Source organism: Bubalus kerabau, chromosome 1, assembly GCF_029407905.1.
Source record: "Bubalus kerabau isolate K-KA32 ecotype Philippines breed swamp buffalo chromosome 1, PCC_UOA_SB_1v2, whole genome shotgun sequence".
NCBI lineage: Eukaryota > Metazoa > Chordata > Mammalia > Artiodactyla > Bovidae > Bubalus > Bubalus kerabau.
The window spans coordinates 96,223,428-96,243,705 of record NC_073624.1 but is presented as its reverse complement, the minus strand read 5'-3'; the positions used below and the strand labels follow the sequence as shown (position 1 = coordinate 96,243,705).

At 46.1% G+C, this 20,278-nt stretch overlaps 1 long non-coding RNA gene across 1 annotated transcript in view; it reads right to left on the bottom strand.

The window, feature by feature from the left end:
* LOC129654882 (uncharacterized) overlaps positions 1–8,674 on the bottom strand; it is a 31,443-nt gene extending 22,769 nt beyond the window's left edge. The window contains exons 1-3 of the long non-coding RNA XR_008715643.1: positions 8,303–8,674; positions 6,714–6,816; positions 5,884–6,159 (exon numbers count right to left, since the gene is read on the bottom strand). This is a non-coding gene — a long non-coding RNA (uncharacterized LOC129654882). The remainder of the gene's footprint in view (positions 1–5,883; positions 6,160–6,713; positions 6,817–8,302) is intronic.
* Positions 8,675–20,278: the final 11,604 nt, after the last annotated feature.

The following is a 20,278-nucleotide window of genomic DNA, read 5'->3' as shown; positions in this document are numbered from 1 at the left end:
AGACATCTGGTCATGTCTCCCTTTGCTGGGAGAAGTCCAACCATCTCAGAGATGGGTGAAAGCTGTTTAAGTCTTGCCCGTGATGGCTTTCCCTAGGAAAGTCATCTGAGAGCTCAGCATCCCCTGGAATCTCTGTTCCATATCCCATCTTCTTGGTCTGGCCTCATCCTCTGTGCAGACTTCACTAGTACAAGGGAGCTTGTTAGGAGCTTTAGCAGGGAAGACTTCTCTTGTCTAACCAAAGACAGCACTTCTAACTAAAAAAAAACACTTCCTGACTTTATTTTTTTTAATGTGCAGGTCAAGAGGGACGTGCATGAAAAAGAGAGGGAAACAGAGCCTCCCATCCAGTCAGCAATGGAAATTGACGAGGTGAGCGCCATCAGAACCACACTCAGCCTTCGCACCCCACACAGGGCGGCAGAAAACAAGGCCTGGGCGGAGGACAGAAGGGACTCTGTCAGCTTCCTTACTCTCAGAAGTCCTGGGCTCAGGCTAACCTCAGCACCTCCACCTTTGAAAGATCTTTTCTCATTCAGAAAAGGAGAATAGCAATTACCCTTCTTCATTTCGCTACCCCAGAAATTGGTTCTACAAGCCCCAAGCCAAGGTATCAAACTCCTGAGCCCCCTGTAAACTCAGCAGTCCTGGGTTTCGTTTGCTGGTCTCTTCCCAAGAATCCCAGGCTGCACCAAGTGAGGAACCTGAAGACAAGAAACCTGCCCGGGTTTATTTATTTCTGTCCTTCAAAACCCGCACCCATTACTCAATAACCTTGGAGGGCTCGCCTCCAAACACCGCAGGACAGCCCTCTCCTGCTATTCATGCCCAAGCAGAGAGGCCAAACGCCAGCCTTCTGCTTTAGACTCACTAGCGCTACCCGCAATGGGATGGAAACTTGCTAACAGTCTGGTCTAAAAGGGCCCTAGGAGACAAGCCAGGACATCCCTTCTGCAGGGACAATTACAGGGTCATCGTGGAGCGCGGGTCTGCCCTCCTGCAGTGTGTTCCCAAACGGTGTGAATGGAAATGTCTTCTACCCCATGCACACTTGCTCAGTCGCTCAGTCATGTCTGACTATTTGCGACCCCATGACCGGAAGCCCACCAGGCTCCTCCGTCCAAGGGATTCTCCAGACAAGAATACGGAAATGGGTTGTCATTTCCTCCTCCAGGGGATCTTCCCGACCCAGAGATTGAACCCGCTTCTCCTGCACTGGCAGGCAAATTCTTTTACCACTGAGCCCCAGGTTCCTCCAAACTGTCAAAGCCCCTAAATACCATAAGAAGTAGCCAAGACTATAAATCTCTCTGTAAGTTTCCATGTTCACCCCAAATTTTGAAGTCCTACACCCTGTGAACACTGGGAATGGAGAACAATAACCTAGACTATCCAAAAATATTTAATAAATTTTCCAAAATCCATGTGGCTCTGAAATATTTTATTCAGTGTTTTTGCACAACGCGTGTTTATCTGTGTTATTTAAGCTGACATTAGATTGCTCTTCCCTAGCACACGCTTGCTTAGAGCTGGGGGTGGAGGGGGAGCAAGCCCAGGGTCACAAAGATGTCCTAAAATGAAAACGAAACAATTGTTCATGTTAAAAACTATTGCCTACCGAATCCTCATAGTCACTGTATACAGAGAAATCCAGAACTACCATGCATCCACCAGGGGGCCAGCTGGCCAGCAATCCTTCCCAATAGCAAACACTGGGGCTGAGGGAAATGAGATATTATTACTAATCACTGCAGGCTCTGAGGGCACTGGAAGGTCTACTCTCGTATTTTAGTGGTGGAATCAATTCTATACTTCAATTGGTTTTCAATTTGACTAATTTATTGAAAGGAGGAAAGGCAAGCAGGCCAGGCACCGTGGAAGACTTCCTAATAGAAATGGGGATCTATTATGCTTTAGCATCTCTTAGACTGATTAGCTTTAAAAGCATAGAATCCATCCTCTTTTTCAAGCTAGATTATAAGACAGTCTGTCCTGAGGCCGCGAGACTGGTAAAAGGACACTCTTGCTCACTGTCTTGACTCTTCTCTCCTCAGGGAAGCAGATTCAATATCCAGAAGGTGAGGGCTGCAGTGTTATTTTACAAACCAGCCCTCCCTATATCAACGCCACTTACTGTACTGGAAGCCAGTATTAAGTGAACCACTAGCGTAGTGCATCAAAGGCTTATTGAATATTGATTCCCATTTACGTGACAGCAAAATGGCCTAAGAAATCTTCTCTGGATGCCTCAGCTCCTTGATAAAGAGGGTGTTAGTTTTGTTTTATGAAGCCGGGATCCCAGCCAGTCACATCTTATAGCTCCACTTACTTTTATTTAATAAAAACAAAGGACGGTATGAGTGAGGAGGGGGGGTGTGTTGTGTCATGTTGTTTTTCAAGAGGATTCGATCTGTGAGCAAAGCAGGAGAAACAGGAGTTAGACTTCAGGGAGGATTTTGTCATGGGCCAAAAAGGGAACAGAGACATCCTAAAATGAGCCATCTCGAAGACATATATATAGGGTTCCTTCTTCCAAGAAAACAGCAGATAGGGAAGGGATTTTGCTGGCTTGCAAGTACCATACCAGCAAACAATGAAACAGACTACTCTGGCAGCAAGGGCAGAATCACAGAGTCTGTCTTCAGGGAACCAGGATAAAAAGGTTTCCATATCCCTTCTGTATATGCCAGGTCTCCCTAGCCCAGCCCTTAGTGGGAATTCCTACTTAATCTCCAAATTTTACAGAAAAAGAGATTCCACTATTTTCCCACCCCTAGTTTCTAACAGAGAAAAATTCCCTAATGTTAAGCCTTAATTCTATTCACCTCTTTTTTTTTAAGTTTTCCATCCTAGAAGATAAGCTACAATACTTTTGTGGGAAAGAACAGACAGCTCCATACCTGAACAACATGAGGGTGGGGTGGGAAGCATGGAGAACAGGGGTCAGGCTTAGAAGGTGAACCCTCTCCTGGATCCTCACCCCCATCCCGCTCAACCTCAACTCTTCAGGTGAGACACCGGACAAAACTCCTCAGTGTGGAAGACCACAGAAGCCACCTCTCCTAGCGCCTCTAACTGGATGGGGTACAGAGCAGACAGATGCCAAGACTGGAAACAGAGCACAGAGGGAGGGTGAAACAGAGGAGCTGGGGAATGCCCACAAATCGGTCAGCCTGCCAAGAGCCACTGACCCCGTTTTAATATCCCAGAGGTTGGAGGCGAGAGCAGAAATCACAGGCTCCAGAAAAAACAATCTTTGAAAGAAAATTGCCTGTCGCAACCAGAGATATATGAAAGCGCTGTTACAGTCGGGGGGAGAGACTGTAAAACTACACCTGGTTATTGCACGGACTGGCTGACACCATGATGCTTTTGCACAGCAAACAGTTTTGTTTGAAATGAAAAATCCCTATGGACTCAGGTAACTAAGATGGTGCTGGATGAGGTAAGTAGAGAGAGGAAAAGTGGGCAGGGCTGCTCCAGCTTCAGCGTAGAAGCAGATCTGGGATGATTGGGTTGATACTGGGATGACCAGACTGCAAGGAGGAATGAGAGGTGGGACCAGGACATGGAATTCAAGTCCCACAGTAGCCAGAAGCAGAAAGAAAGCAGGAAATTTCTGGCCCCAGGGATTTCACACCAACTTCCTCAAGTAAACTCTCCGTCTCTCTCCCCTGACAGCCTTCGCACTTGCGTCCTGTCCTTCCCATCTGACTGTGTCTCTCTCTTCTTTCACTTACCTTCCACTGTTCCCCTCTCCTTTGCCCATCTTTGTATCTTTCACTTTCTCTCTGCTTCTGCCTGGTTTTTACTATCTGGTCCTCTAACTTACAACTATTTTTGTGTCTTTGTCTCCATGGTGTCTTTGGCTTTTGTTAACCCTCCTTTCTTCTTACGTCAACCTCTTGTGTCTGTCTACTTGGACATCACTCTCCCTGATTTTCTCTACCAAAATCATAGACAGGGAATTCTAAGAAAACTGTTCACTACCTTTTTGTGAAACACTTGCTTAACATTCTTTTATTTAATCCTTACAAGTCTGAAAATTAGGTCTTATTATCCCTCTTTTACAGACGGGAAGACAAGAGCAAAGACTGCTAAGCAGCAGAGCCAGGATTTAAACCCAGAACTGCTGACTTCAGATATCCAACCTTAACAATTAATGGGCAAGAAAAAACAAACAGAAAATGATAAGAGGGTAAGTAGATGCCCTGGAGAAAACCACAGAGACAGGAGCAGGTAAATGTTCCAGACCAATCAGTGGGAGCAACCTGAAGTCCTTAACCTGCCTGCCTTCAGGCCCAATGGACCAATTACCAGATCTGTCAAGGAGATCCTCAGCTCTGTCCAGACTCAATAGAGAACCACTAGCCCCAAGAAGAGCATCCTCCCCTTAGGCTGGGCCTAGTCTTTCCTAAACCTCCTCTCTAATTGAGCCCTGAAATTCTTTGGGGAGGGGGGGGAACTGGCGCCTTCTGCCTTGGGATGACACTGTCTCCACAGCCAGACATCTGTTCATTTGTTATGTGTAAATATAACATCATCAGAAACTGTGTTGGATCACAAAATTCTCAGGCTGGAAGACAAGCTTTTTTTTTTTTTAATCTATACCTAATAAATCTCTTTTGTTGTAAAACTACAGTCCTCTCCATGTTCCCCGTTCATGTTTACAAAGTTTTCCTTAGCACTCCTGTTCTCCCCTGCTAGAACTGAATCTCGGTCGCCAGACTTTGCCATCCAATTCTCGGATAAGCAATGGCATCTTCTAGCTCCCACGAGTGCCTGGCGTGTGCCACAGAGCATGAGATGGGATCTCTGTTATCTCAGCGTCATTACAAATGGAATAATTGGTCATAAAAATTATGCAGCCTGTTGGAAAAGAAATAACACACACGCTCATTACAGATTTCTGAGATAGCTTCTCCTGGCTAAAATTTCATGTTTCTCCACATCCCAGTCACCACCAATATCCCCTACTTCCTGTGCCCCAAACATTGAATCGTCTCCAGAAAGAAGCCTGAGACAGAATACAGACTCAAAGCTATAGCCGCATCAGAAGTTTTCCTCAACTGAACCAACATAACCTGACCTAGAAGTTGAGGAGTTACTTCTCTCATAAATCAAAATCTTAGATACTTTTTGAAGTGGAAAGGCGGGGGGGACCTCCTTAAATTTCCTCTTCATCAGCCAATCTGTATACTGACACTGGTATGAAATGAGATCCAGAGAAAGGAGGTGCCGTTCCGAGGGCAGGGAAACTTCAGTTTGATGGTGAAAATGGGCGTGTTTAGGATACGGACATACTTGGAGCACAGCGGTGGTTCTGAGCTCCCAGAGCTGGTGTAAAAAATAAGAGGGAGATACACTGGACTTCCCAGGTGGCGCTAGTGGTGAAGAAACTGCCTGCCAATGCGGGTAGATATAGGAGACCCAGGTTTGATCCCTGGTTTGGGAAGATTCTCTGGAGGAGGGTGCGAGGAGGGTGCGGCAACCCACTCCAGTATTCTTGCCTGGAGAATCCCATGAAATGGCTACGGTCCAGAGCATCGCAAAGAGTCAGACACAACTGAAGTGACTTCGCACACACACTGGTAATAGATGAAACGACCAGCCCCGTGCCACCCCACAGAGAAGAAACAAGGAGTGTTATTATTTATTCTGAATGATGAGATGCTGGAAATCTACTATCTATAGGCATTATCGATATTCTGAAAGGCACCCCAGTGCACCCCACCTCATGGTCCTGACTATCAGGCCTCAGTGCCTCACCCTACTACTTCCAGGCATGCCTAACACCCAAGGATTAGATTATTACACGTGGTGAAATCAAAGGGCACTGCTCCAAAAGAGAAATGCTTTTAAATTTTTTTAAAATTTATTTACTTATTTTTGGCTGTGCTGGGTCTTCCTTGCTTTGCTGGCTTTTCTCTAGTTGGAGGGATCAGGGGCTACTCTCTAGTTGCTGTGTGCAGGCTTCTCATTGCAGTGGTTTCTCTTGTTTCAAAGCACGGGCTCTAGGGCATTCAGGCTTCAGTAGTGCAACCCCCGGCCTCTAGAGCACAGGCTCAGTAGGTGCGGTACAGGGGCTCAGTTGCTCCGCAGCATGTGGGATCTTCCTGGGCCAAGGACTGAACCTGAATCTTCTGTGTTGACAGGACTCTTACCATTGAGCCACCAGAGAAGCCAAAGAAATGTTTAAAAAAAATTTTAATTAGATTATAGTTGATTTATAATACTGTGCTAGTTACTGCTGTTCAGCAAAGTACATCAGTTATGCATATACATTTATCCACTCTTTTTTAGACTCTTTTCCCATATAGGTCATTACAAAGTATCAAGAAGAGTTCCCTGTGCTACAGAGTGGGTCCTTATCAGTTATTTATTTTACATATAATATAGTAATGTGTATATGTCAATCCAGTCTCCCAGTTTATCCCTCCCAATACTGCACTTTCTCCCCTGGTAACCATAAGTTTGTTTTCTACATCTGTTTTGTAAATAAGTTCATTTGTAGCATTTTTTAGATTCCATAGATATGCAATTATTATATGATATTTGTCTTTCTCTATCTGATTTCTTTCATCAGTATGACAATCTCTAGGTCCATCCATGTTACTACAAATGGCATTATTTGTTTCTTTTACATGGCCAAGTGATATTCCATTGTGTATGTGTGTGTGTGTATATATATATATATACCACATATTCTTTACCCATTCCTCCATCAATGGGATAAATGCTTGGAGATGACAAGAGACACACATGAGGCCTTTTGCTCAGGCTGTGGTCTGGAGGTCTCTGCTCTCAAAATTACCACTAGGAAAAAAACAAGAAACACATTTCTCCATCAATAGAGCAAAATTTAGAGACTCAGGAGCCCAGAAAAACATGGGAAAGATGCAGAGTAACCTCCTCCCATGACTCTGGGGGAAACCTCTCATTTATATTATTTTCCCACTCAGCAGGTCACCTCTTCTTCCCTAGTTTACCCCAAACTATTTTGCTCTCTGGGATTCCTAGGTAGCTCAGTGGTAAAGAATCTGTCTGCCCATGCAGGAAATGTGGATTCTATCCCTGGGTTGGTGAGATGCCCTGGGGGAGGAAACGGCAACCCACTCCAGTATTCTTGCTTGGAGAATCCCAGGGACAGAGGCGCCTGGTGAGCTACAGTTCGGGGGGCGGGGGGGGGGGGGTGGGTGGCGTGGGTCGCAAAGAGTTGAACACGATGGAGCAACTGAGCTTGCATGCACTTTGCTCTCTAGTTGCTCTATAATCCCATTCAAGATCTAAAAAGAGGCAAGGCCAGTAGTAGTTCCTGGCATCCTCTTCTGGAGATGACCAAGAAGCACCCAGCACTAGTCTAAAGAATTTCATGCTCCTACCTCCAAGTGTGCTCTGGACATCACAGTTCTACACCCGAACCTGGGAGAGCAAGGGAGCCTGTTGCCTCTCCCTGATTCCTGATGGGAGAGGGAACAAAAAAGAGGGAGGCTGGCTATAAGCCAAGCAGACTGAGAGACCGGTTCCTAGTTTTCCCAGCTGTGGACTCAACTTCTTGGAGTTGAGTGAAGAGTGAGACGAGAAGATTGCTATGTGAAGAACAGGTCTGACTCCTACACCCTGTCTCCACTCTGTGCTTCTCCGTACTCCCTCTCTGTGGGGTGAGGAGGAAGGAGGGAATTACACCAGCTCCTCAGCCATTCCCAGCCACAGTCAACCCTCCTACAAAATATGAATCAGCGTCGGTGGCGGAGACAGAAACCAGGAGGTTATTTTGAGATCTGTGAGTTCTGCCTCTCCCTAGGGTCTTAGGAACAAATGTCTGCTAGGGACAAGGTACCATTCTGAGGTGAACACCATCAGTCAACCTTCCAGAGAATTTTAGGGAGCTCTGTCCTACTTGGAGACAACTTGGAGACAGATGCCTGGGAGGTTCCCATGCCTTCCCCTCAAGAACACTGTCTCCTGTGCCCTCCCAGCCTCGCAGAGTCAGCTCCTAGCTTTCTAGGCAATTCTGATGGGGTTTCATAAATTCAAAGGACACAAATATCCTTTTTCCCCTCTTCAAAAATATCCACACAGTTTGAATCTAGTCTGGAGTGTTACTTAAGTAGCTTTTACTCAGGCACATCTACAAGATAAATTACGTATCATCCCTCCTTCAACAGAGCTTCTCTCCCTTTGTTACCCATGGGGTGGTTGTTCGGTCGCTCAGTCCTGTCTGATTCTTTGTGACCCCATGGACTGCAGCACGCCAGGTTTCCCTGTCCTTCATTATCTCCCAGAGTTTCCTCAAACTCACGTCCATTGGGTCGGTGATGCCATCCAACCTCCTCATCCTCTGTCGCCCGGCTTCTCCTCTTGCCTTTGATCTTTCCCAGCATCAGGGTCTTTTCCAATGAGCATGGGGGATCCTGTCCCAATGCAGATTCTGACTCCACAGGTCTGGGGTGGAGCCTGAGATTCTGCATTTCTAACGAGCTCTGCAGTCAGGCCAATAGTGCTGGAGCCCAGGCCACCCTGTGAGTGTGGAGGATCTAGGATGGACTAGGTGAACCCAGGGGAGAGTTCTGTGGGAGGCTCTTGCCTTGAGGTTGCCTCCAGTCTGAGAGGAAACTAAAACACAAAGAAGGCGAGAATGGGGTAAGAGCCGCCAGGCAGAACGCTACAGAGTGCAGGAGGGGTGGGTCACGTGATTAAGGCCGGGGCATCTTAGGACATCAGGGAGGATGTCGAGGCAGAAGAATGGAACAGAAGAGGAAAGTAGGGGCCGGCCGCACGGGGGCAAGGGGGAGGGGCAACACGTGCACAGGATCGGGGGAGGGCGGGGCAGGAAGAAGGACCCTGGAGCAGGAGCATGGGGCCAGGACTGCCTCTCAGAGCAGGGCGCTGAGCCAAGAAATGCTAGGAGCTCATTGGAGGTAGTCCATGGGGGCAGTGGAGATGGGTCTAGAAATTCAGCCCTAGGCCCTGAAATTTAACAGAAGAAAGAAAGCCTCTGTGGTCAGAATGGTGCTATAAGAAGCTAAGTCAAATGGTAGTGGAGGCATGCCTGGGGCTAGGGGCAGGGGGTGCGGAGTTAGTGTTTCATGGCACTGAGTTTCAATTTGAAAAGATGAAAGAGTTCTGGAGCTGGACGGTGGTGATGGTTGCACGACGATGGGAAGGCACTCGATGCCACTGAAAACCACACATATAAAAATGGCTTAAATGGACATTTTATGTTATATCTATTTTATCACAATAAAAAAAAGTTATAGTGGAGGCTGAGGTCATAAAAAAATGGCACTACTATGTAAAAATGACTAAAAATTTTAAAATTTAAATAGGACTAAGATCCAAGCCCACCCTAGACTGAGGAGGTGCTGGAAAATGGGCCTCTTGAAGTAAACTAAAACCTGGAACTCTTTCAACCCCAAACCCCATCCCCCTCCACTTCACTCTCCTACCATAATGCGTGATGCTTATGTTCTTAAGGATTTGAAAGAAAAACAACCACATTACAAATGGGTTTCTGTTGAGTCTTTGAGCTCGACCTGCTCATCTTGAGTCACTAGGAGCTGCTCCGCGGGCAGTGCACGGATCTCCTTGCTCAGCAGCCTGCAGGTGAGAGAGCAAGCCAACGATGAGGAAAGGCCAGCTCTTAAAATGCCCAGGCTCAGAGTTCTTGGGAATAGGCAGCTGTTTCCTGTCTCTGCAAAGGAATTCAGGAGAAAAGGGATGAGCTGAACTGGTAGAGAATGAAAACAAACTGTGAAAAGAACCTACCAACCATCCAAATTGGACACCTTCCCAAGAAGAAAATAGTGGCCACCCTAAGAGGCCAGAGGAGCAAAGAGACAGGTCTGTCTACAGTCAGAGGCGTGGACATGCTTGGGCTGGAGAAGGGGCTGCACAGAACAGAATGCCAGCACGCTGTGTCAATGTTTCTACCAGGCGCGGGCTGTAAAGTTGGCTTGCCTGAGAATCACGGATGAGCCTCAAGCCAGACAACTAGAAGAAATCCCTGACAGGATTATGCGGTTGAGGAGGGAGTCTGGGGAAACCAAACAAGTTTCCTCGGGTCAGAGAGGAGGCAGGTAGAGGAGAAAGGAAACCTTAGAAAAGTGAAGCAGCTCCCCTAAAACCCGTTATGTTGATCCGTCCAATGGAGAGACTCCAGAGCGATACCCTATCACAACCCACCCGTCAGGGTGAGCTCGGATAGCCAGGGTTCCAGGGAGCTGGGAAGATCCCGGAATCCAGGCAAGTTCTCTGCCCCTGAGCAGTTTCTGCCCCAGCTTTCTGCCTCCACCCTCTGTAGGTAATGGGGTGAATCCAGTGGCTGCTCTTAAGTCATTAACAGGAACAGAGCTTGATGATATTTTCTGACTCAGGGCAGCCTAGTCAGACTCTTAATTTCTCTTTGGAAATCCATCATCTGGGATAAAAGCATCACTACCGCTCTCCCATGTAATCCCGGGCTCCTCCCAGGTCATCAGAGAAATCCCCCTGTCTCCAGTGATAACGCCAAGGAACTACCTTGTGATAGAGGTGGTGGGGGGGGGAGGGGACGGTTGTTGGATCACTCCTTTTACTTACGTTCTCATGCCTAAGTGGTTAAGGACTCCTTTCTGAAGTCTGTCCTCAGTCCCTCTTACTTCAAGGAAAAGTATTTGTTTTCTTCAAGAAAAAATTTTAAAGGGACGTGGGTCTCATTGGCAACAAAGATCAAAGAACTGCTGTCTACAAATTGAGTACAGAGGGAAAAGACTAAAAGTTGATGTAATTCATAATTATTTAATATTCTCTTTTTAGCTATACTATTTATAGGCAAGAAAGGCTCTTCTGCATTTCCACTGAGAAGTTAAGAGGGAGTCACGATCTAACCTTCACAAAGTTTTTAGGGAACTATTACACCCATCCTTTCAGCCAGTCTTCACAAACATCCCAAGATATGGGAAAGCAGGTATTATTATGGTTATGAGGCTCATTTTAAAATACTTATTTGTTTACTGAATATTGAAGCCCAGGGAATGATCTGGACTGCAGGAGTTAGGTAACTAAAGTTAGGTATCAAGAAGAATTAACCATCTGTAGAAATTCTGAAACATTAGAAAGCAATACTAAGGGATAAGAGTCCATCCAACTTGTCACAGCTGAAAGAGGACTTTGGGAAAAGGTGGCCAGGGGCCTTCACTTGTCACCTTCTATCAGAATTGCTCAGGTGCTCTGTGCTCCCTCACACTGCTCAGAGCCTGTGTCCCCCAGAACCAGGTCCTCAGCTGGCTGGCACTTACCAGGCCCTCGGTAAGTATTTGACGAAAGAAGGGGTAGGGAGAGAGGAAAAAGGAAGGTAGGCAGGGCTGAGGGGCATTGGAGGGAGATTAGGGGAGGTTGAGAGGAAGCTCAAGAAGGAGACAAGACGGGGAAGTAGGGGAGAGCCCAGGAGCTACCATATACCCAGAAGGAGAAACAGGCTTAGGGGGCACAGGAGCAAGAGAACTAGGGGAACTAGGGGCCCCCAGGACACCAGTGGTACAAGATGGGGAGCAAGGTCATAGGGAAAAAGAAGGTTATGGGGCAATTTCTATGCAAGAAGCACAGTTGGTGCCTCCTTTTAGAGGTACCTCCTTGGGGATCCTGTAAGTCAGGGACTATGTTAGGTGCTAAGAAGAGGACGGCTAAGAAGGGAGTGTAAGACAGACAAGCAGGAGACAGATATTTTTGCAGCAGACATCCCACAGCAAATCAGCAAGGATAGAGAAGCCAGCTTTGGCAACCACTTTACTGAGAAGTCACTAGACAAGTCAGGCAGGTGGAAGGAATTCGGGGAGCACATAGAAGCTACTATGCCTAAGACATGATCTCATGTTGCTGGGCATCTGGGCGCCCACTTCAACTCAAGAGCTGATTACAAAGCGGGTAGGTCTGGGGCAAAAGTCAAGGGACTCTGGGACAGGAAGCAGGGTAGAATCTTCAATATGCTACGTGTCTTTTGGAGAGGAACTCAAGCTCGCTGGCTTTCACAGGGAAAGTGGATAGAGGATTTTTACCATATCCAGGCCTCACACTTTTGACACTTGAGCCACAGAAGCAACAGCTTCTACCAGCTCCCCGTTATCACCTTCTGCTCCCCGGATTCAATGTCCTCTGCTCAACAGCAGACAGACTACGCCAAGGTGCCTTGAAGAGCTGGAGAGATACAGTGTGTGAGAAACTGGTTCCTATTGCTGCAAGGAAATTTTCAGGAAGGATCACTGGACCATGGATACGCAAATTAGTCTCTGGTTTCAGAGGAGAGGTCCATCTGTCTATCTACAGATAAGGATGGCACTGCTCAAAAGATTCACTGAAACCCCAGACCACACCATTGGTAAGAAGGGACACTGGCTTCTACTGCATCTTTCCATCCACAGACTTCCTGAATGTACCTAGAGAAATCAGAGTAGATAATTCAGTTAACCTTGGAACTAGACTCCACCCCTATTAAAGACTCCTACTCTCACCCACCTCCCCATCCCAGATTTTGATTCTTTTGAGGATGAAAAGGAAGCAGTTCTCCCTTACAGCTTCTCCTGACCTGCTGCAGGAATCAGAATAGAAATGAAGAGTTTGGCCATCACCATGGAAACCAGCAGTCTCTATGGCTCCCCCTCTCACACACTCTCCCATCAACTCTTTCCCTCCCACCTCTAAGTCATATCCAGCTCACAAGATTCCTCTTTGTGACCAATACACTAATTCATTTGGAACAAAGAACAGAAAAATAGCTGGTTTGGGCAGCGAGGGAAGACTGACCCTTGGCTTTCTAACCACTCACCTCAGCTGAGATTCTCTCCTAGACCATCACACCTCTGCTCTCACGCAGATGTTCCTCTTTGCCCCCACCATCCATTTTCAGCACCCCTCTGAGCCCTTTGCCTCTTCTCACACGGTTGCCCCTATCCAGAACCCCTTTTCAATTGGTCCCCCAATATAGATCCATTTGCTTCATAAACCCCAGTTCACCACTGCTCACCCTCATACTGCCATCCTCCAAGTCCAAGCACCTTCACCCCATTCTTCACACCTCCCCATACACAGCCACTATTTCCACAGTCCCGGAGCCTCTCATCCCCATCCAGTTACCCTCCATTCTTAATGTTCTCCAATTCAGGGTCCTCATCACTTATTCTGCCCCACCCCCAGAATCTCAAGCACTCCTTAATGAAAAGGGGTCTTACAAAATATCAGTCTTTCCCATTATCCATTCCCCTTTCCCCGCTCAGTCTTAATTCATCTAAATTGGAGGTTTGAACCGTGGGCCCCTTGAGAGAAGAGGAGAGAAAGGAACTCTTTCTCTCAATGCTCCCTTCTCCTAACTTGGTCCTGCGTTGGTCCAGTCTTGGTCCCCACTGGGGGCTGTGAGAGTTAATTAGCCTTTTCCAGATTACTCTGAGATTCCCGAGACAGGCTCCAAAGACTATTCTGAGCTGGGAGGAATTTTATCAGCATCTTTTATGGTTTTGTTTGTTCTTCAATTTCTCCACCTTGGACTCTTTAGCTGAGTCTCTTCAGTCATAAAACAACCTCAAAAGAACAAGCTGAAACCAAACGACATAGATCCACCTTGATGCCTGCCCCTCATCCCACCCTGTGATGGGGAAGGGGTGCCTGGATCCCCAGGCTGCCCCTCACCTGCCCACCCACTCCAAACATGGTATCCTGCAGCCCCCCCATCTGGGAAAATGGAAGCAGAAGATGACTCAGGGGGTCAGGGAGGATCAAGGCTTGTTTAGAGCTTTGAGATCTCTAGATGAAAAGTAAGAAGGGTGGGGAGTTGTGAAAAAGTCAGCGTCTGGGGCTCAAGAGCAAATCACTGTCCACCCCACCCACCCACTTCCCAGACTGAGGTTCTTAGTCTTTCATAAATGGGTGCAAAACAGGTTTGCATCGAAGCATGAGCATTTAAGCTAGCCTGAACAGAACTGCCGGGCATTTACTTCTCTCAGGAGTTGAAAATTTAGAAGACAGACACGTCTTTTTAGGAGAGGCTCCATCTATTTCAGCAAGATGAGCTAAAAAATTTCCATGAAAGCCCAGTCTGTTACCGTACTGGTCAAGATCCAGACTTCAGTAGAGAAGAGGCTCAAGAGGGCTGAACATAGGGTCTTTTCAGTTTCCAGAGTTACTTAACCTCACCTCTCAAGAATAAGACAAGAAAAATCTGGTAACAACACCAGAAGACATTAAAGGTGGACTGATCACATACTCTCTCTTTCCCAAAGAAACCTCCAACTTTCTAGCTTTCCCTCCGGATACTTTTTTCCCTCAATTATCCCACCCATTTTCACAGCTTCGATTATTATTTCTATGTAGGTGAGTTCTCAGTCTATCCTTCCGTCCCTGACCACGTTCTCCCTAGTCTTCTACTTTCCGCATATGATGAATTTACCTAGTGGGGGTTCTACAGCAACTTAATCTAAAATGTAATTCGTATTATCCTCCAAACCAGCTCTTCTAACTTCCTCTTTTTCTTTAAATAGGACCAGTATTCTATCAATCACCAAAGCTGAGAACCTCCAGCTTCATCTTTGACTCCCATTTCCTGTACCCTCTTCTCCATCGTACCTACACTCCCCATCCCTATCCCCATCGAAGCCTATCAGTGACCAGGTTCTGCTTATTGTGCTTGTCACAGTGTTTATTCCTCCATCCTTTCATGCCTATTCCCACACCATTGTTAGTCTTTCAGCATCTCTCATCTAAACTTCTATACTAGCATCTAACTAGCATCCCTGCCTCTGTCTTTTTTCCAGGTTATCTTCCCATTGCCTCAAGAATAATCTCATTTAAGCAGTTTTTTTTTATGTCATTTCATCCTCTCCATTAGAACCTACAGTTCTGTCCATATCTCTTTCAGGGTCCTCATATGAACTCTCAGTGCTGGATAAATGGGTCACTCTTTCATTTATTCAACAAATATGCTTTAACATTTACCTCTCACATCTTTGGCATGTTGAGAGAGCAAATATGAATATACATCATTCTTGACCTTCAGAATCTTAGAGAAAGCTCCATTGAGTATCCCTAAAATACGTCTTTTACTTCTTGTTTCCAAGACTTTGTGCATTCCAACCATGTAGAATGTTCTCTTGTCCAGTCTAAAAGTTTTCCTTAAAATCCTACCTCTTCCATGAAGCTTTCCCTAGCCTTCCTGGCACAATTCTCCCTTCATTCTCAGAATTCCAATAGCATTCAGCTGTCTGTATCACTGGGCATGTCTTAGTGCCTTGGTGTATAGCTTCCCAATACTACACTTAAATATACGAATACTTCCCCAAATGAGGCGTCCCAGGTGGTGCTAGTGATAAAGAATCTGCCTGCCAATGTAGGAGATGCAAAATACGCGGGTTCCTTCCCTGGGTCAGGAAGATCCCTTGGAGTAGGAAGTGGCATCCCACTCTAGTATTTTTGCCTGGGAAATTCCGTGGACAGAGGAGCCTGACGGCTACAGTCCATAGGATGGCAAAGAGTCGGACACGACTGAGTGACTAGCGCTTTCCCTGAATGACTTCAAGCATCTGGAAGGTAGGGACTCTGGCTTTCTTTTTATCACCCCAAAAACATTTAGCACAGTGCCTTACGCACATGGTTGTGCCTGTAATATGATTGGAGACACCATACTGGCCAACAGAAAAGTGAATTTCCAGAATGGAAACACAATGTCACTGAAAAAAGCACCGGTTCCAAAATCAGAAGAAGTGAGTTTACCTTCCAGCTCTACCAGTTATTAGCTGAGACCTTACATTCTGAGCACAGTGTAGAGGGTTTTATGAGGATTCAACTTCATGAGAAAACACATGGAAAGAGTATACCAGTGCCTAGCACCTAATAAATGCTCAATAAATATTCGTTTCCTTCATCTCAGTTTGGTTCTGACAAGAAAGAAGGTTGGATAAAATAACCTTCTTTGGGGGCCTTCCAGCTTCAGCGTGTACAGGTCACAGGAATACAACCAAGGGAGAAGAACTAACCTACTCAATCACTGCTGGCTTTCTCGCCAGTCTTTATTCTTAAAATCCTCAGCACTTAGTCTGCTTTTTGTTATCACGTTTGTCATATTGCAACCTCTCCTCTCTAGGGAGTTTCTCACTCAACTTTCACTCAGGATTGCCCAGACTAGGAAATTGGTTCAAGAACTTCAAGTCTAGAGAATTTATTTATTCCATCCTCCCATTTCCTAGACCCAGCATCATCTCATCTCTTTTCTGAAGATGCTTAAGCCTTTGAGGATATTACGTCTCAGCGCTTCAATATCCCTTCAAGGAGCCCATTCTCATCATCAACCTCCACCTTTTCCAGCATCTCCCAGATACTGTGAAAATCTGGGGACAGTGGCCTGAGCACTGAAGTGGCCAGGATGGCTCAGGAAAATCTAGCACCTCCCTGTTCAGCTGAAATAGTCAAGTCATCCATCCTGGAAGGAGAAGTGAGTGAGTGATAGTTGCTCAGTCGTGTCTGACTCTTTGCAACACTATGGACTGTAGTCTGCCAGGCTCTTCTGTCTATGGAATTCTCCAGGCAAGAATACTGGAGTGGATAGCCATTCCCGTCTGCAGAGGACCTTCCCGACCCAGGGATCGAACACCACATCTCCTGCATTGCAGGCAGATTCTTTACCCTCTGAGCCACCAGGGAAGCCCCTGGAAGGAGGGGAAGTGATTAAAAGGTTCTTTCACTTTTTCTTTATTTTCACCTTAGGGTCTAAAAATAGACAAGGAAACACAAAACAGTAAAACCCAGGCGTCCCGACCCAGCGGCATCATCCTCTCCCGGCACCATCTCCACTAGCAGCAGCAACAGGTCTCCACCAGGACCGTGAGAGCTCCTCTAATGGGGAAAGGGGGAAGGTAGGGATGAGTCAGCGGGAGCTGAAACAGAGTGTTTTGTTCAGGGGAAGAAGTCTGATGCAAGCTCTGGGGAACAATGTGCTCCCTGTATCTTCAGCCCCTCCCCTGCCCTCCCTCCTCTCCCCACACCTCAGCCCGGTCACTGACCAGGCCTCTGGTCACAGCAGAAGCTTCCTAAGCCTCTGGCTTCCATCTAGCCCTTCCCAACTCAACAATCTTTACCGTCACCATTATCCTGACTTTTCTTCTTCTCAGGGGCCAGTAATGGCTCACATTCTTAATTTCAGATGATTATTCCTCAGTTTAAGCTTTAGAGTTTAAGTTTCATGCTGCGATTCCACAGTGCTCACTCATTGCTTTGAGCAAAGGAAAACTGTTTCTATTCTTTCTGCCTCCAAATCCTTAGACCAACCTCTGTCTGGCATGTCCTTTTCTTTTTTTACCTAGGTCTATCCCTTCCTTTCTTCCAAGCCCTGCTCAATATTCTCCTCTTCCGGGAAACCTTCCCCAGGTAAGCCAGATTTTCAAATGCAAGCCCCCTTTTACATTATGTACCCTTAGTCTCTGGTGCCCAGTTAACCATTTCATGTGCATGTATCTGTCAGACTCTAACTTGTATAGCCGATGTTCCTACTCCCCTTCAATAATTTTTTGAGAGTTTTATGTTCAGCATCAAGCATAAAAAGAATCCAAGTTGAAGCAGTTTAAAAAATGGAGTGAGCAGCCTGGGGAAGGAGGACGTAGGGCAGTGATGGTGTGGAAGATCACGGAGTTGAGAGTGTTTGATGTAGAACTGATGTAAGAGACAGCAAGTCATGAAAGTATGATCATCAAGCTTTTCTTCACTATCTATCTGCACAGACTTCTGGGCCTGGTTATACAGAAAGAAAAGACACAGATGGGCTTACAACACATTAAAGTCTCATAATGTAGTCATAATTGTATAATAAATAAAGGACAAATGAACCCCCCCAAAAAAAAAAATCAGAAGACTAGAGACTGAAATATTAAATTAGAATATCCCACAGAAGCCAGAAACAATTCTGAGAAAAGAGAACAAAATATATGCAAAATGAGAGGAGGGGACAGAGTTTGAAAAACAGAGTGGGTAAGGGATACAGGATGAGGCTGGGGTAGCGGGCTCCAAATCCATTCATAGTGAGACCAAAAAAGTCACCAGCTCTCCTCTAACTCAGAAGACACCTGAAATAATGAAATTCCATTGAAATAATGGAAGTTTTGGAATGCTCTGAAGGGTAGAAAAGAGAAAGGGAAAGCAAACAAGCAAAAAGGGATTGGACCCGTGTGTGCTCTGCTGTGTCCAACTCTTTGCAACCCCATGGACCCTAGCTCGCCAAGCTCCTCTGTCCATGGGATTTTCCCAGCAAGAACAGTGGGTTGCCATGCCCTCCTCCAGGGGATCTTCCCAATCCATGCATCGAATCCATGTCTCCTGTATCTCCTGCATTGGCAGGCAGATTCTTTACTGCTAAGCCACTGGCAAAGCCCCAAAGAAAGGAATGAGATTAGATGAGCCCAAGACAGGTAGAGAACGGTTCTCTCTGATCTTGGTCCTCCACCAGTTAGTCCAGTAATCCCAGTCCAGCATGGCTCCCTGGGGCATAGAACTGTTCCCAAAGAACTGGCTGCTTTTTGAATGAGTTTCGTCTCTTCTCCCCTACCCAGGAAACGCTTCTACTCCCCGCTGAAGTGCAGGACTTCATATCCTGAAATAAATCTCATCAATAGACCTCACAATTGTGACATTTTACAGTTTTCAAAGCATTCTCATATATCTGTTCTCGTTTGAGACCCCCCACTTCCTATGAATTTCTATCCCACTCTGTGAATAATGCTTAACCCCTTTTTAAGGGTCTAAACTGTATCACAGTTAGACATGATGCTCCTAGCACCTATTTCAAACTGCCTGGAACAGAGCTGTGGCTCAATAAACACCAAGAAATAAAGGATTGATTAATTGATCATATGTTCTCATTTCAACAGAATGGGATGATGTTTGATCCGAGAGGACTCAATAGTGTGGACAGGAAGGTAGTAAAAACAAAAAGCATACATAGTCACAGAACTGTTCCACAAATTCTCTGGTTAACGTGGACCTCTAAAATGTCTTTTCCTCCAATTTTAGCTTCTAAAAGAGAGAGGAAAGTAGTACTTGTTATATTCCTACTATGTGTCTGTAGTAGGTACTTATACATACATTATCTAATCAATCAAGCCATATGCCAACCCAACCCTTCCAGAAAGATTGCTTAGGCATTTTCTTTAATATTCTGCAGAGAGGTTGACTTAACAACTCACATATGGGGCCTTTCTACTTCTACTCTTAAGATTTTTTCTTTTGACTAAGGGCATTACTTTACGGTGCAATTTAAACTCATTTCCATTCAAAGCTTCCCTCTTATAATCCTTACCTTATCCCTCGCTCCCTTACTCAGCACCCCTACAAACATCCCACATATATTTTGTTTTCTTCTCCTCTGGGTTTCTTCCTCCCTTTTTCCACCCCAAAGGCAAATGACATTCCCTAAACAGCAAAAGGTGGAAGAAAAAAGAAGGAAGCAGAGGACACTGGGGGATGATGGAAGCCTTGAGCCCAGAGAGACTAACAAGGGCAAGAGGAGAGAGCCACCCGCCCTCCGTCAAGGTGGCTTTGCCTGCAGTTTTTATTATGCATCGATTTTCTTATCCATCTTCTTTAGAGCCTCTTAGATCTTCAGGCTGCGGCTGTTTCTCCAAATTGTCATTCACTCCAAGCTCTCTAGCTCCTTGCAGCAGCTAAGGGAGGGTGGCGGGGATTGAAGTTGGGGTGGGAGGGTGGTGGTGGGGGAGGTGGGGAGGTGGAGGGAGAAGGCAGCCAAGAGAGGTGAATGAGGGTTGCTTAGTAACCGTTGCCAAGGAGCCAGGACCAAGGAGCATCCCAAGCTGCCTGCTAATTCCAACCTACCCCCCTTCCACATCCTCCCCTCACTTAAGTTCTCTCAGGTCTATAAAACAGCTTGGTTATGTCACCTTCACCAGCTGCAGAGCCATTTCCTCAGCTCCTCAGGTGAAGGACTGCAGATTCCAGGAACTGAGAATCTCGAATTCCTAGACCTGGGCTGATTGTCACGGGCACTCGTCTCTCCTTCAGATGGCACAGTTAAAAACAAATTACTAATGTGTTTTAATTTGATAAAAAGAAAGATCCTGTCTGCAAAGGCAGGTTATGTGTACTGGTCTGAATTCAGAGGGTAGACATGGGGGCCAGGCGGAGAGTCAGAATAAGTCCATCACCCTAAGAGGATTTCAACCCCCTCAGGGAAGCTCCATTATTTGATCTGAAATTTTGTGAATCCCTTACATCAGGATCAATTCCAAACTAAAATGACATTTTAATTATTTAA